Genomic DNA, 16,638 nt, shown 5'->3' with positions numbered 1-16,638 from the left:
CAAGCCCCCAGGGGCTGCTGCTCTGGTGGTCCAGAGGCTACTCTTGGAGAACCCTCATCTCCCTTGTGAGGAGGAGGTGGCACACAGGGGAGCTCCAGGATGGACTTGTCAAAAGTGAAAGACTTCAAGTATTTATTATATTATAATTGACATAACAAAAAATTCACCCATTTTAAGGTGTACAGTTTGATAAGCTTTAGTAAATTTACAGAATTGTGCAACCATCTCCACAATCCAGTTTTACAGTATTCCCACCACTCCAAAAAGTTCTCTTGGGCCATCTGCGGTCAATCCGTGTCCACTCCAAGCTCCAGGCAACCACTGGTCTGCTTTCTGTCTCTAAGTTTTGTTTTTACAAGAAATTTCACATACATGGACTCCTATAATTTGTGGTCTTTTGTGGCCAGCTTCTTCTGGTCAGCATAATTTATTTATTTATTTTTTTTTTGCGGTACGCGGGCCTCTCACTGTTGTGGCCTCTCCCGTTGCGGAGCACAGGCTCTGGACACGCAGGCTCAGCAGCCACAGCTCACGGGCCCAGCCGCTCCGCGGCATGTGGGATCTTCCCAGACTGGGACACGAACCCGTGTGCCCTGCATCGGCAGGTGGACTCTCAACCACTGTGCCACCAGAGAAGCCCCAGCATAATGTTTTTGAAGTTCATCCATGTCGTAGCATGTGTCAGGAGTTCATTCCTCTTTACTGCTGAGTACTATTCCATTGTGTGGGTGCATCACAATTGGTTTGTCCACTCACCAACAATGGACACCTGAATTGTTTCCAGTTTTTGGTATTATGAATAATGTTGTTATGAACATTCACATACGTGCCCTTGTGTGGACATGTGTTTCCAAATGCTGTCTTTAAAGGTAAACCATAATTTACCAAGTCTCTCCTTCCTAGTCCTTGGAGCGTCTGCAGCCAATACTGTTAGCGACTAAGGGCTAATGGGAAGCCCGGGCTCTCCTGTCAGCAGCTAAGATCAAACTCAGACCCCTCCCCAGGCCCTGTCTCCCTGCAGCCTCACCTTACTCCCTGGTCACGGCCCTCCCCCGCTCCATTACCCCAAATGTCATACCTTGATTTAGAGCTGGTGATTAAAGGATTTTGCCTTTCAGTTAAATTAAACTGCTCAAAGCAGCCAGCAGGGAAGAGAATGAAAACAGGATTGACCCAGATCTCTTAAAAGTCCTGGGGTTTCTCATCTCTCCTGAGCATCACTAGGCCTAGATGTCCCCATGGATACAGCACTGTCTGGTCCAAAAGTAGCATCCTCTGTATGTGCACAGCAGTCAGAGCAAACCGAGGACCCAGATACTGGCCTTCTACCCCAACGCCCCTGATTCTTGCTGCTGTTTGGCTCCCCTTGGTTTGGCTGACTTCATGTTTGACACACCTGGACTCTATTCCTTCTCTCCCAGGGACATCCCAGCCGCTGTACGGGAAAGTATTTTTCCTGCTCCACTTCCGAGTCCTTCCATCTGCCACATGATGGGGGCACCAAAGCTGTTATCCTGGACACACACACTGTCCCTTGCAAGGGCCCCAAAAGAATCGATTGAGCAAAGGCTGACTGCCTAAGACCCTTTGCCTGAGCCAGTTCCCCTCTCCCATTCCAATAAACCTCTCCCATGTCCAGGTAGTTTCCGGGCTCAAATCTTAAGCCATGCCATTTGGTAAAGGAGGTTCTGGCCTCAGAGCTCAAAGATCTGAGTTTGCATACCTGTGCGGACTTGTGGCAGCAGTGACCTCAGGCTCTTTACCACGAGGAAAGTGATGTTTTTCATCCCGCCGGCTCTATACCTACGACAAAGTTGATGTTTTTCATCCCGCCGGCCTCCGGGTGCAGATGAGATAACAGGAAGAGATTTGTTGGGTGCACCGCTCTGGAAACCCGTGGGGCACATGTAGGCCCCAGGTCAAAAGGATTCAGAGAGCAGGAAAGACTTCACTCCTGTCACCAGTGAGTGTAGAAACAAGGACCTTTTCAGAGAAATGGCCTCTCAGGAACTGCCATCCTTGAGTTGCTCTCCAGATTTGCCAAGTCAAATGGTGGCCCTGACAGGAGTTAAAGAGGTGCATCAAAGTGGTGGATTATAGTTGTGTTTTTATCTAGTAATGAGAGATTGGGTGACTTAGGTTGAGAAATGTCTGTGCGTATACTGCAGAAGGGATTATAATGAGTAGCTGAGAACAAAGGCCTGGAGTGTGAATCCTAGCCCTGCTACCTACTAGCTGTATGACCTTAGGCAAATTACTTAACATCTCTGGGCCTCAGTTTCCTCATCTATAAAATGGGAGTAGGGCTTCCCTGGTGGCGCAGTGGTTAAGAATCCGCCTGCCAATGCAGGGAACACGGGTTCGAGCCCCAATCTGGGAAGATCCCACATGCCGCAGAGCAAATAAGCCCATGCACCACAACTACTGAGCCTGTGCTCTAGAGCCCACGAGCCACAACTACTGAAGCCCATGTGCCACAACTACTGAAGGCTGCGTGCCTAGAGCCTGTGCTCTGCAATAAGAGAAGCCACCGCAATGAGAACCCCACACACCGCAACGAAGAGTAACCCCCGCTCACTGCAACTAGAGAAAGCCCGCGCGCAGCAACAAAGACCCAATGCGGCCAAAAATAAATAAATAAATAAATAAATTTTTAAAAAAAGGGAGTAATCATCTTACAAGGTTACTGTGAAAATTAAGTGAGGGAATGTGTGTGAAATTCTCAGCTCATTAGCTGATAGTGTGTCAAGAGTGGCAATTTTCTTGTTTATGTTTTATTTTTATTATTTTTATTTATTTATTTATTTTTGTACGTGCGCCTCTCACTGTTGTGGTCTCTCCCGTTGCGGAGCACAAGCTCCGGACGCGCAGGCTCGGCGGCCATGGCTCACGGGCCCAGCCGCTCCGCGGCATGGCATGTGGGATCTTCCCGGACCGGGGCACGAACTCGTGTCCCCTGCATCGGCAGGTGGACTCTCAACCATTGCGCCACCAGGGAAGCCCCATATGTTTTATTTTTAATAAAGCATTTCCTGAGTGCCTCTTATCCATTCGGTCATCCATTCGTTTGTTCATTCGTTTGTTCATTCATTTGTTCTTTCATCTAGTCAACAGAAACCTTCAAGTGCCAACAGTGTGCCAGAATCTATGAAATGCACTGGAAAAAGAAAATAATACAGTGCTTGACCATTTTTAAAGCTCTTTTACATGCATTGCCTTGTTTTACCTTCCCACTACCTTCAGGATGACGTTAAGAGAACAGAGGCTCTGAGGATGTGGTGATTTGCCTAAGATACCAATTAAACAGTGGCACAACTCCCTCCAACTCATGTTTTCATTTCTTTTTTCCAATTACAAAATATTTTTTTAAAATATTTATTTATTTATTTATTTACTTTGGCTGCGCCAGGTCTTCGTTGCGGCATGCATGTGGGATCGAGTTCCCTGACCGGGGATCGAACCCAGGCCCCCTGCATTGGGAGCTTGGAGTCTTACTCACTGGACCACAAGGGAAGCCCCCTAACTCATGTTTTCAGACATTCAATCCAGTTTACTTTATAGGACACCTCACTGCCAGAAGGACAGGGTCATTAATAAATGAGTAAGATGGGGCCTCTCCCTGCCAGTCTCCATAGTCTCTGCTCCCAGAACTCAGGACACCTCCCCTCATTGTAGTCTTTTCCCCGGGGCTCTATTAGAGTTGCTTGTTCTGATTTATCTCCGGACACCAGGAGTCTGCCCAGAACACAGTATGGCATCTGGATGATGCCTGTGTCCATCTGGGTTCTCAGCTGCCAACAATGGGGCAGGGCCCAGGGCCCAGGTGGTGCCGCAGCTGTAAAGATGCTGATAAAGCTTAGGTCTGGCTTCTACCTGAAGGAGTGGGACTCAGAGTGGGGGAGTCCACAGCACAGGAGAATGTTCAAAGGTTCTGGGAAGCCAAAGAGAATCCATGTGTATTGTGTCCTGGCCTGAAACTGAATCTGGGTGGCTGGGGAGATCTATATATGTTTAGCCTAATTAAAGAGTAAGGAATCCTTCCAGCAGAGCCTCAGTGCCTCTACAGGGGCTTAGGGCCAGGATCCAAGACTTCTGATGGCCAAAGGTATTCAGACGGATTCCTGGCCAAGGAGGCCTCATGCTGCACAGGCTCAGAGACACACAGCCTCCTGGCCTTGCCCACCCACGTGCAGGGGCAGGATTCACTGGCATGTGGCCACTCCCAGGCGAGGTGGGAACCTCAATAATGAGAAGCCCGATGCAGCTCCTTCCTGGACACCAGCTTCGGGGCAGTCATCGAGTCTGACCCTGAGCATTCCACAAACTGCGTCCAGCTGAGCTATGGGCTCCAGGGGTGATCCCGTTCTCCATGCTCTGATACCCTATGATACCCTAAAAAGTACACAACTCCTCTACCCAGCTCAGTTTCTCTAAGGCCAACTCTGTTGAGAAGAGGGAGAGCCAGAGAAACACAAAGAGAATAAGAGAAATGGCAGCTAAGGTAAACATGAAATAAGCGCATGGAAAAGCCTTTGGGAGAGCAGAGGAAGAGCTGATTAATGCTGCCTGGGGGGCCTGAGAATGCTGGGGAGGAGGACCGAACCCAGTGAAAAGGATTGGCAAAGCAGGGGAAGGAAAGGTGTTTCACGCGAGGGAACAGAGTTCAGGAACACAGAGCTGTGAACAGGCAAATCACTGAGGCTCTCTGAGGATGCACAGGAGGCAGGAAGCAGGCAGGAAAGGCCAGCAGGGCAAACCGGAACGTGAGACCTTGCTGTGACCTTCAGACAGAGACCAAACTGCTTGGGAAGTGGAGGCATTTTGCATTTGAAAGGAAAATGAACATTTGGGCTGAGAAATAAAGCTGTGTATGGAGTGCCTCCTCTGTGCCCAGTGGCTTACAGGCATTTTCTCCACATCACGCAAGGTGCACGTTTTACAGGGGCAGACACGACAGAGCCATGGTTTTTCTACGGTATAAGCCCTGTCCAAGGAGGGGGCAGGGTAGAAGGGAACTTGGCAGAGCCATAGCAGCTCCTTGAGGGTGAGGACCCCCTTACACGGAAGGAAGCAAGTTGGAGCTTATTAAAGAGTTCACTCTTCTGATCTTAAGACCTGAAACCTGGTCCGTACTCTGGGCCACCATAGTGCTGTCAAGGTCACCACACTCAACACCCTGAATGAGCCACCTGTCAAGAAACACCCACACCGAGGCTTCTCAGTGGCAGGGCCCACATGCCTGGTTCCTGGCAGGTGCTCAGTGATAGCTGTTGGATGAAGCTTTCTGTAAAGAATTCTTTTGGTTGACTCCTGGCTTTGGCCAACACCTCAGGAAGTAACTCCCAGTCTCTCTGGTTCACCAAAGTCATTCAGAAGAGGAAGGCCCCTCCACTTCCATGGGGCCGCCCAGCGTGGGAGTGCCGCCAGAGCCCCGCAGGCAGCTGAGTCAGGGTTGGGGGAAGACTTCCTGGAGTAGGAGAGGCCTAGGTGACCCCACGGAGGGGGGGCGGTAAGTGGAGAGGGCAGTGGGAGGTGGGCTCAGGAGTGAGGACGGGTCTGGTGAAGGAAGGAATGTCGGCGCCGCCCCACCTCTCAGGGCCGTGTTTTCCTGTGTGAACCTCAGCTTCTCCTGCCTCAGCAGCCTTCTCCAAGGTGTTGGATTTAAGGAGAGGGTGGAGGGAGGGAAGGAACCAGCTCTGCCTGAGCCGGGGTATGGACCAGGTACTCTTGCTATGTGCCAGCCTCAGGTGTTATCTGTGGTGACTCACAGCCCTTCCAGGCCTGTTTACCCATCTACAAAATGCACTCCATTATGGGGTTTCCTGAAGACTCGGTGTTAGGTGATTTTTGTTGCTCTCTTGATTTTGTCTGTTGTTTTTGAGTTCTGTGGAGGATAAGAGATGAACCAACTGGACCCTCTGTGTTGGACTCACCACAGTCAGACCTGGCATTTTTGAGTACTTGCTGGAACTATTCTAAGTTCCTTATATGTATTGTCATTTCATTCTGAAACCACCCTGCTAGTATCCGCATTTTGCAGATAATGAATGTGAGCTTTCCATCCACCCATTCCCTCACCCAGCACTGCTCATCAGGTGCCCAGTGGCCTGGGCTCCGGGTCAGCCCACACTTGTCAGCACACCCGGCCTCCCGAGACAGCCGGATGTCTGGGCAGGACTTGCAGCTCTTAGTTAGACCTGTCGCCACACCCTGTTTCAGCCCCCAATGGCCTCCTTCCCTACCTGCCTGGGTAGCTCGGCAGCTGCCAAGGCTTGTCATGCTTCCCCCCCCAACCCAGTTGTTTGGGTGCCGGCAAATGCCAGGCAGGTGAGGAGCCCCAGCTTCCACCAGCCCAGCTGCCCTCGCCTTCCAGGTGCAGGGTAGGTGTGGGGCAGGGAGTAGGGGAGAGACAGGGTGTCTCCCAGGCTCAGAATTGCTGAGACGGAACCTCAACTGAATCACAGCATTAACTCATCTAGAACTGGGGCTCAGGAAAACAAAACACCTGTGCGTGTACAGGGAGAGACCTGGCATCCTTGTAACATGAGTGGCCAGGAGGTGTCCTCCGCCCAGGTGCAGGCGCAATTTACTTCCCTCTTCAAACTTAAATCAAGTGGTCCCAACTTCTCCCTTTCTTCAGAACCATTTGTTTAGGACCCATCACGAGCCCAGGAAAGAGAGGGAAAGTGGGGCTTCCTGCATAAATTAGGAAATTAAGTCTCACAGGAATTCAGCAATGTTGCAATCACCCAGAGGTGGCTTCTGGGCTCAAGAAGCTGAAGCCCAGATCCAGAACTGATGGTCTTAGGAAGGGGGCTTGGACGTAGTAGGAGAAAGTCAGGAAAAAGTCTTGGACTTGGAACCTGAAGCACAAACGTCTACTCCCACCTCTGCTGTTTGGTGGCCAAGTAAGTGAAAGTGACTCACCCATCGATGAGCACGAGTGTCTGCATCCCTGAAATGGAGGCAACCCCACCTCATGAGAATCTAGCGAGAATAGCCACACAGGAGAAAAACCAGCGTCCACAAAACCAGTCCTCAGGAACCCAGCTCCATGGAAGAAGGGCTCTGTGGGTAAATAGGTTTGTAAAATGCTCTCTCCTCTCCTGAAATGTGTGCCGCAGGTGAAGGATTCGGAGAAGCCCTGCAATAAGGAAAGCAGGTGGAAATTGTTTAACACAGCGTTTCCCAAACTTGGCCCAGGAAAGCGTTCTGTGGGGTGGTGCTGTGAGTGCCCTGAACGCAAACATTAGGTGGCTGTGGTGTTTGGAAGACGGCAAGTAGCCCACTTTCGTGGGGGAGAGGATTCAACCAAGAGAAGGATGACAGCAACGTGGAAACGAGGTAGGCCTTCAACACGCTCCTACACAGTGGGTGGAAGTGGACATGGACATGGCTGCGTTGAAGACAGTTTGACTACACTGATTAAAATGTCAAAGTCTCTACCGCTTGATCTGGTAATTCCACCTCTAGGAAATTATCTTGCATAAGTACTTGCACTTAATTATATGTACAAGAATGTTCACTGAAGCATCACATGTAAATATAAAAAGAAAAAAAAGAAGTAAACAATCTAGACATCCAGCCCTAGGGGAGCATTTGAGTGATGACTGTGTGCATATGGCAGCCTGGGCTGCTACCACGGATAAAGCGTGGCTGCGCACTCTGACATGCAAGACCTCCTAGATATGCACTTCAGCAGAAAAATAACTTTGTTTCCCTCTCTCTCTCTATGTATATACACATAGATATAATATATGTCTGGCTTTTTATATTTATGAATAACACTTCAGTGGACATTCTTTTACATATAGCCCATGTAAGTATTTATATAAGATAAATTCCTAGAAGTGAAATTGCCATATCAAAAAAAAATTGATATATATATATAGAGAGAGAGAGAGAGACAGACAGACAGACAGACAGAGAGAGATACAGACATATAGATATGGATGCATGTATGCATCCATATATCTACACATATTTATTTGTGTAATATATATATAGACACATGTAATATATATGTAAATACACATATACACATATGCAAATGTGTATATATACATATTTATACAAAGATATATGTGTGTATGTGTATCTAAATAGAAATGACACATCCATATCCATATGTACCACATATCATATATTATAAATACATAGAAAAGTGTCCAGAAAGGGACATGACAAAGTTAACAGGGGCTTTCTCTTCAGAGGGATGTGGGATTAGGAAGAAGGGTGGGAAGGACAATGAGACTTATCAGCATTTCCATGCTGTTTTTATTTTTTACAGTGAACATGCATTACTTTTGAAATTTTGAGAAATATGTCTTTTATTATTTATTTATTTTTAAAACATTATTTAATTTATTTATTTTTGGCTGCATTGGGTCTTCATTGCTGCACGAGGGCTTCCTCTTGTTGCGGTGAGCGGGGGCTACTCTTCATTGCAGTGCGTGGGCTTCTCAATGCAGTGGCTTCTCTTGTTGTGGAGCAAGGGCTCTAGGTGTGCGAACTTCAGTAGTTGTGGCATGCGGGCTCAGTAGTCATGGCTCGTGGGCTCTAGAGCGCAGGCTCAGTAGTTGTGGCGCACAGGCTTAGCTGCTCTGCGGCATGTGGGATCTTCCCGGACCAGGGCTCGGACCCGTGTCCCCTGTACTGGCAGGCGGATTCTCAACCACTACGCCACCAGGGAAGTCCAGATGTCCTTTAATTGGTAGAAAAAAACACTAAAACAAGGCTCAGGAGGATGGCTTTTCTTTTGTAGTCAACTCAAAGCCTTTGTTTTTTGTAACCTGAAGCCATGGGTGTTTGTTATGAATATAAGCACTGAATGACTGTTGGATCCCCAGATTCACTGCTTTTGGTTTCAAAATAAAAACACTTTTTTTTGCTTGTTTGTATTTGAAAAATACTGAAGATTGCAATAATGTATAACACACCACTTAAAAAATATCTTGAAAGAAAGATGTCAGAGCTACCTTGGTTAACCTGACCAGTCTTCTCTCTGGAAATAACCCTAGTAATAATCTCCAGTGAATAGGGTGGTGCAGATTCTGCAGTGGATTTTGAATGGAAGTATTATGATGCTGTGGGGCACCCTCAGAGTCAGTTTGTCTGTTTTTCATTCATAGTCCCCGGTCTCTGGAGCACACAGCCTAGAGGGGGCATGTGAGCCAGCAATGCCCACCTACCCTGTTCCCACACTCCCATCTATATGTTTATTATTGTGCTTTTCCTCGGCCCCTGTTACATTACTGACCTTCTGGGATCCTTTCCCATGCTTTTGAAGTGTATCCTTTAGAAGTTCACCTAGTTCAGTTCTTTTGGTGGGGAACTCGTTTCTTTTGTTTATCTGTGATTCTCTTTGTTTTACTCTCATTCTTGCAAGTTGGTTTTGCCAGTTACACCATTCTAACTTGACTTTCAACGCGTTGTGCACGGCCTCCCAGAGTCTTAAGTCTCCCATTGTTGCTGGTGAGGAGCTGCTGTGTTGTCCCTGTGTTAAGGGCTCTAGTCTTTGATTCAGTGTGTGCTTAAGATCCTTTGTCTTTGGTATTCTGCCCACATTACATGCCCAGCAGCAGATTTCTTCTTATTTACTCTGCTTAGGATTCATGGGGTTTTCTTGATTTTGTAGATTCCAATTTTTCATCAGGCACTCTTTCTTTACAAATTAACTTTCCTCCATTTTCTCTATTCTTTCCTCTGGGACTCAAATTTGATGTAGAGAGACCTTTCCATTATGTTTTATTTCTTCTCTCTTTCCACCTCTTTCCTACTCTCCTGATCAGTGTATGATAAATACTGTTTTACAGTTACATTCTAAATAATTTCCTAGCACATTTCTCCAGTGCATTATCTTTTCAATTGGGTCTAATCTGTAACTTAACCTATCAACTGAGTTTTAAATTTCAATAATTATATTACTCATTTTTACAAGAATAAATGAATTCTCTGGAAAAAGAAGGGCATTCCCCAGAGGTGTCTGGGAATGCAAAGGTGAGAACATGAGTGCAAGAATGGGAGAGGAGTCCTGGGTTGGAGGGATGGGGGTGCTAACCAAGCCCATTCTTTATTGATAAGACCTCTGAAGTCCAGAGAGTCACACAGGGGTCACACAGCTAGCTAAGGGCAGAGCCAGGATTGGAACATAGGCCTTCTTTCTTTCTTTCTTTCTTTGGCTGCATCAGGTCTTGGTTGCGGCATGCGGGATCTTCGTTGTGGCATTGGGGATCTTTCGTTGCAGCACGCAGGCTTCTCTCTAGTTGTGAGCTTCTCTCTAGCTACCACGCGCGGGCTCTAGAGCACACGGGGTCAGTAGTTGCCGCACCCAGGCTTAGTTGCATGTGGGATCTTAGTTCCCCCACCAGGGATCGAACTTCCGTCCCCTGCATTGGAAGGCGGATTCTTAACCACTGGACCACCAGAGAAGTCCCCGCCTTCTTATTTCTTATTTCGTTGTGGAGCACAGGCTCCGGACGCGCAGGCTCAGCGGCCATGGCTCACGGGCCTACCCGCTTCGCGGAATGTGGGATCCTCCCGGACCGGGGCACGAACCCGTGTCCCCTGCATCGGCAGGTGGACTCTACCACTGCGCCACCAGGGAAGCCCCTCCTCCTCTTTTTGTTTCCCTTTTTGGTGCCCCTGCTTTGTGGTACATGAAGCACACGCTCAAACTAGGCTACTGGGAACTGCAGTCTGAAAAAGAAGCCACAGCTTTGCCTGCACTGGGGCAGGCAGGATGTCCTTGAATGCAGCTGTAAGGCAGGTCGCGGTGCGGGGCTCCCGCGGACTCCCCCAACTCCTCCCAGTTGCTGATTCCGGGAAGAGAGGCTGGAAGGCAGATGCTTGAGGAGGCTAACCTTGGGGCACCGTCGCCACCTGGTGGCGTACTCCCGTTCTTGCAGTGGTCGCGCCTGCAAGCGCCGCGAGGCGAAAGGAGAGAACAAAGAAAATCTGGGCGGAGGGGCCAGGGTGGGCTATTTGACTTTGCCCGAAGACCTGACCCGCTTTGTCCATCACTGGAAGGTGATGCGCCCCCCGGAAGGGCTGAGCTCCGTCCTGAGAGTGTGCAAACAGGGAGCCCTAGACTGGGCTTTACACTACTTCCAGGCATCATCACTTGGAAATCAGAAAGGCCAAAGTCTTAAGATATTAGAATCATCGAGGAGGTAATCCCCACTCCCACCCCTGCCGCCAGGTCACAGTCACAAGGGGCTGAGAACTGCCCGAGATCACTCAGCTCCGGCTGCTCCTCCGCCCCGCCCCAGTGTGGGCAGCCTTTTTTCATCAAGGTCTCAGAGACATTCCGGCCACAGGCAGCGGAGTTTACCTTATCTCTGTGATCCTCCCTAGGGCACTTGGCCTGCAGCTCCACGCCCTCTCCTTCCCCCTCTCCCAGAGATCTGACCTCCCTCCCGCCTCCAGCTCCCCTTCCCTCGGGTCCCCTCCCCCACTGGGACCTCTCTCCACCTGTCCCTTCAACTGCCATTTGCATGCCTGGGACAAGTTGCTGTCACCAGCCTGGATATTTCTCCAGAGCAATTCCCTCACGTTCATCCCCTGACCACCCAGGAATCTGGACACTCCACTGTCCAAACCCGCCCTGTCCACATAGGAGGAGCTCAGCACTGCTGTCCCCTCCTCCTAAAATGTTTTCTTTTGAAATATCATACTTACAGAAAAGCTGCAAGAATAGTACAAAGAACTCCCCTACCCACTTTACCAAGTCATTTATTTTTTAACATTTGCCTCATTTGCTTTCTCCTCTCTCTGTTGTCTCTGTTACACACACACACACACACACACACACACAGTTTTTTTTTATGAAACCATTTGGAAGTAGGTTACATCATAGTCCTTAACCTTAACCTCAGTGTGTTATTTCCTGAAAATAAGGATATCCTTCTATAATTATCAAATTCAGGAAATTTAACATCAAGACAATATTTTAACCTAATCAATAGTCTATATTTCCACTTGGTCAGTTGTCCCCAAATGTCCTATCTAGCACTTTTTGTTTGGTCCCAGATCCCATCCAGGATCACATATTTCATTTACTTGTCATGCCTGTTGAGTCTCCTTAATCTGAACAGTTCCTTAGCCTCTTGGTTGTGTATGACACTGACATGTGTGAAGAATCTAGGCTGGTAATTTTATATAGTTCCTCAGTACAGATACTTCCTTTCATCCTGCATTTTTTTGCTCTAAATGTCAAGGGTCTACCCAGTTCCTCAGGTCAGGAACCTAGGTCCCTCCCTCCCTCCCTCCCACCCAGCCCTCATCAGGTCCTCATGCCCACTGCCCTTCTCTTCAATGCCCTCATCATTTCTCACCAACCAGCCATCCTCCACCCTGCCATCAGCGACTGTACTGCTTCACACAAGCTGGCTGTTTAAAGTGTGGTCCAAGGACCTGCAGCAACAGGAGCTTGTTAGAAATGCAGAATCTCAGGTCCCAGCCCTACAGAATCAGAACCTGCATTTTTTAAAAATTTTATTTTATTTATTTATTTTTGGCTGTGTTGGGTCTTCGTTGCTGTGTGCAGGCTTTCTCTAATTGCGGAGAGCGGGGTCTACCCTTCGTTGCAGTGCGAGGGCTTCTCATCGTGGTGGCTTCTCTTGTTGCGGAGCACGAGCTCTAGGCACGCAAGCTTCAGTAGTTGCGGCACGTTGGCTCTAGAGCACAGGCTCAGTAGTTGTGGCGCACGGGCTTAGTTGCTCCGCGGCATGTGGGATCTTCCCGGACCAGGGCTTGAACCCGTGTCCCCTGCACTGGCAGGCGGATTCTTAACCACTGTGCCACCAGGGAAGTCCAGAACTTACATTTTAATATGTTCCCCAAGTGTTTCTTCTGCTAAGTCTGAGAAGTCCTGCTCTCAGAGATCCCTGAAGCAGACCCCTCAGCTCCATATTGAAGGAGTGTCCCTCTCTACCACCCCTGACCCCCAAACTTCATTCTTACCTCACCTACGTTCATGAGGGTATGCTGTCACCTTTGTACCATTTAGTCCTTCTTCTAGGAATGCCCTCTCTCCTGAGACTTCTACTCGAGATTAGGCTTAATGGTCACTTCTGTGGTGTGCTTCCTGCCACTCCTCCTGGGCGCCATTTCCTTTGAACCTGCCTCTTATCCTAGCTTCAGTTACATGCAAGTGTTACTCCCAAGGGCTCCTGATCTTTAAGGAGTTCCTCCTCCCATTAGTTGGTGAGCTCCTTGAGGGAAAACCTGCATCTCACACACCTCCTTATCTACAGTGCCTAGAACAATTCGAATGTCTGTTGAATGGGCACGTAAAAAACCAGCTCTTCTTCCACAGAAGTACTTCTTCACAGTAGATCCTGAAGTGGGTACTGGGGTATCCAAAGGGCCATCCAAATACCTGAGCCACAGAATGTTGGGACAGGGGTGGCCACAGGGAAACATCTACTTCAAATGCCCTTTGTGATCCATGAGAAAAGGCCCCAGAGAAGAAGTGGCTTACTTGCAGTTTCGTCCCCTGGTGTGGTTGGCCCAGAGAGTCACTATTGACCCATGTTTTGACCTTCCTGGAGCAAACTGCCCTCATGTGGTTTAGTGTGAGAAGCAGAGTAGTAAAAACCAGAGTTGCAGATGAATGCGCACAAAATGCAGAGACTTATGTAGAAGTTTTAAACATGAAAAACTATTCTGTATCTTCTTGCTTAGGAAACAGTCATGCCAGTGAAGGATAATGGTTACCTTGAGGAGGATGCAGGAAGACTGGAGGGTTTATAACCAAGCTGGGGTAGGCAGGGGGCTTCAGCCATGCTGTTTACTCTTAAGCTGTGTGCGGAATATGAGTGTTGAATTTTTTTATACAACCTTATGTCCTTTAAAAATTCTGTTCTAAACCAAGGGATCATGCCTTGCACACAGTTGTCCTCAAATTTTTTAATGAGTTTTCTTGCTGAAGGTTTTCAGTTAACCAGCCCTCAACCTTGTGGGTGCCCATTAATTTTTTTTTTTTTTAATAGTAAATGTAAACTTTCTGCATGGCAGGCTTCCAGCTCTAACAAGCAAGGTTCAGAGGGCAGGGTGCATTCTGGAAAACAGAATACCACCCTGTTATTGGAGCTTAAGATGAACACAAATAAGGCTGGGGTTATATCTTAGCACATGGGCTAGAGTTCAGGTTTCATTTTATAGGCAAAGAAACACTAAATTCTCAAGGAAGAATGGTTTGAATGAATTATTCATTTTAGCAAGGTGACTGTGGCAACAACAGGCCAGAGAGGAGACCAGCTAGCTTTGGCAACAATCCAGAAGTATTACCTGCTCAAAATAAATTTATTTTATTTATTTTTGGCCATACCGTGCAGCTTGCAGGATCTTAGTTCTCCAACCAGGGATCGTACCTCTGCCCCCTGCAGTGGAAATGCAGAGTCCTAGTTACTGGACCACCAGGGAATTCCCTCAAAGTAAATTTAAAAAGCAAAATCGGGTGAGGTGAAGAAGAGAAACAAGACTTGCTCTGAGTAGATGTTGAAGCTGTGTGATGCGCAGAAAAGGGGCTTCTTATTCTACTTTTATGTTTGAAATTCCTCATGATTAAAAAAGGTAGTGGGGCTTCTCTGGTGGCGCAGTGGTTGAGAGTCCGCCTGCCGATGCAGGGGACACGGGTTCGTGCCCCGGTCTGGGAAGATCCCACATGCCACGGAGCAGCTGGGCCCGTGAGCCGTGGCTGCTGAGCCTGCGCGTCCGGAGCCTGTGCTCCGCAACGGGAGAGGCCACAACAGTGAGAGGCCCGCGTACGGCAAAAAAAAAAAAAAAAAAAAAAAAAAGGGTACTGATCTTGTAGAAGTCATAAATATACACTGACGTGACAAATGAAAAAACCCTAATTACAAGAAAGGATAGTTGGTTTTGGTATAAAGTTTTTCATAAATGAATTAGAAAAGTACTGTATCACCTCAAATATACAATACAGAAATAGCCCATAATACAGAAATAGATGTTGAAGAGTTTAAATAACAATTCATTCTGAAAGACTGAGAAAAAGCAGCATATCTAAATTAACATTTATATGCTTTTAAATGTGTACAAATAATATATTTATAGCTATAGTAGATATTTAGCTATTTCCGCCATGAACTTAGTTTGTGCTCTAACTAATCAAAACTTTCGAATCTCATTAGGAATATGGAGTCTTGTCTTTGGGAAGGTACTGTAATATGGGATGGGTTAAACAGAGTACAGCCATGTGATTTTATATGCAGTTGAAAATCACCTCTATATATTGTACATAACTCTCTTTATATACGTACATGTATATATACCTAAATATATATACTGTTTAAAAAAATGGTGTGACAAAAGTTGAATGGAGAGTAGGGTGGCTGTGCTTAGACATGCAGTGTCTCTTTGGAAGGGTTAATAAACCATCTGGGAGAGGAAGTGGGGAGATGAAGGAGATAGTGCTCTCCCCTCCTAATCTTTATGAGCACGTTAACAGTAACACTCACTGGAGGTTGGTATCACAGGGGACTTCCTTTCTTCACACATTGTCTCATAATTTTTTTTTAAAGGCTGGAATAATGCCTCTACTATAGAGGCAAATCAGAAGGGGACTATGTCTAAATGAAGCTTGAGGGAATTCCCTGGTGTCCAATGGTTAGGAATTCGCACTTTCACTGCTGAGGGCCTGTGTTCCATCCCTGGTCGGGAAACTAAGATCGCACAAGCCACGTGGTACAGCCCACCACCAAAAGAGAACACATATTACTTGCTATCTTGGCACCACTCTATTTTGTAATACACTTTTGCTCCAGCTGGTATCCATTCTGGCAATAGCCCCCAGTATTACAGGTCCAAGTTTCTCTGGTTGCATGTGGGCCCGTGACTCACCATCTGCCTGATTTCCTTCTGCAGTATCCTCTCTGGCTCCTTCAGAACACAACTGAAACTCCTATCTCCTTTACAGTGGTCCCTCCTTTGGTATGTTGCTCAATCCTATGAATTAATACATCTTGTAAGAGAATGTCAGAGGTTCAGGCAGGCTTTTCATTCCCCTATTGCATCTTGTAAATCAACCTGAATCACAAGTTTGTTTTTGGACTCAGAGTAATAACGGAAGGTCATCTGGCCATCCCTGACGCCAGGCCACATGACAGCTCCTTGGCCTCTTAAGGAAATGTCGCTGCCCTAGCCTCTGGTTTTAGTCAAGTGTGGTCCCAGAACTTTTAAAGGGACTCACAATTCCCTTTAAATACACTATGAAGTAGGCAGAGAGCATGGGTTCAAGATTGTTTTTATTTTCAGAGCCTGCAACAGTTGGTTACCAGTGTTACTAAGCTGGTACATTCTGAAGGCCATCCCACCTCCCTTTTCAGGCATTCAACCAACAGAATCCCTACAAACAAGATTACAGACTAATTAAGATGTGTCTCAATGTGTGTGGGGGAAGAGGCCTTCTCCCCCTGCTCCCCTCCTCCCCACATACTTTTTCTAACAAGATTGTTTTATAGTCAAATGCAACTCAAACCCATAACACAGCAACCAGTCATCTCCAGTATCACTGATTCTCTCCCTGCCTGCAGAACAGGAAGCCAGGGCAAGAGGGGAGACTGAATCTGCTATATAAGAAAAACTTCGCTATACCCCAATGGAGCAAAGATGGTG

The sequence above is a fragment of the Leucopleurus acutus genome, assembly GCF_964270905.1.
Source record: "Leucopleurus acutus genome assembly, chromosome: 10".
Taxonomy (NCBI): Eukaryota; Metazoa; Chordata; class Mammalia; order Artiodactyla; family Delphinidae; genus Leucopleurus; species Leucopleurus acutus.
The sequence above is the reverse complement of the archived record's forward strand: the minus strand, read 5'-3'. Positions refer to the sequence as shown.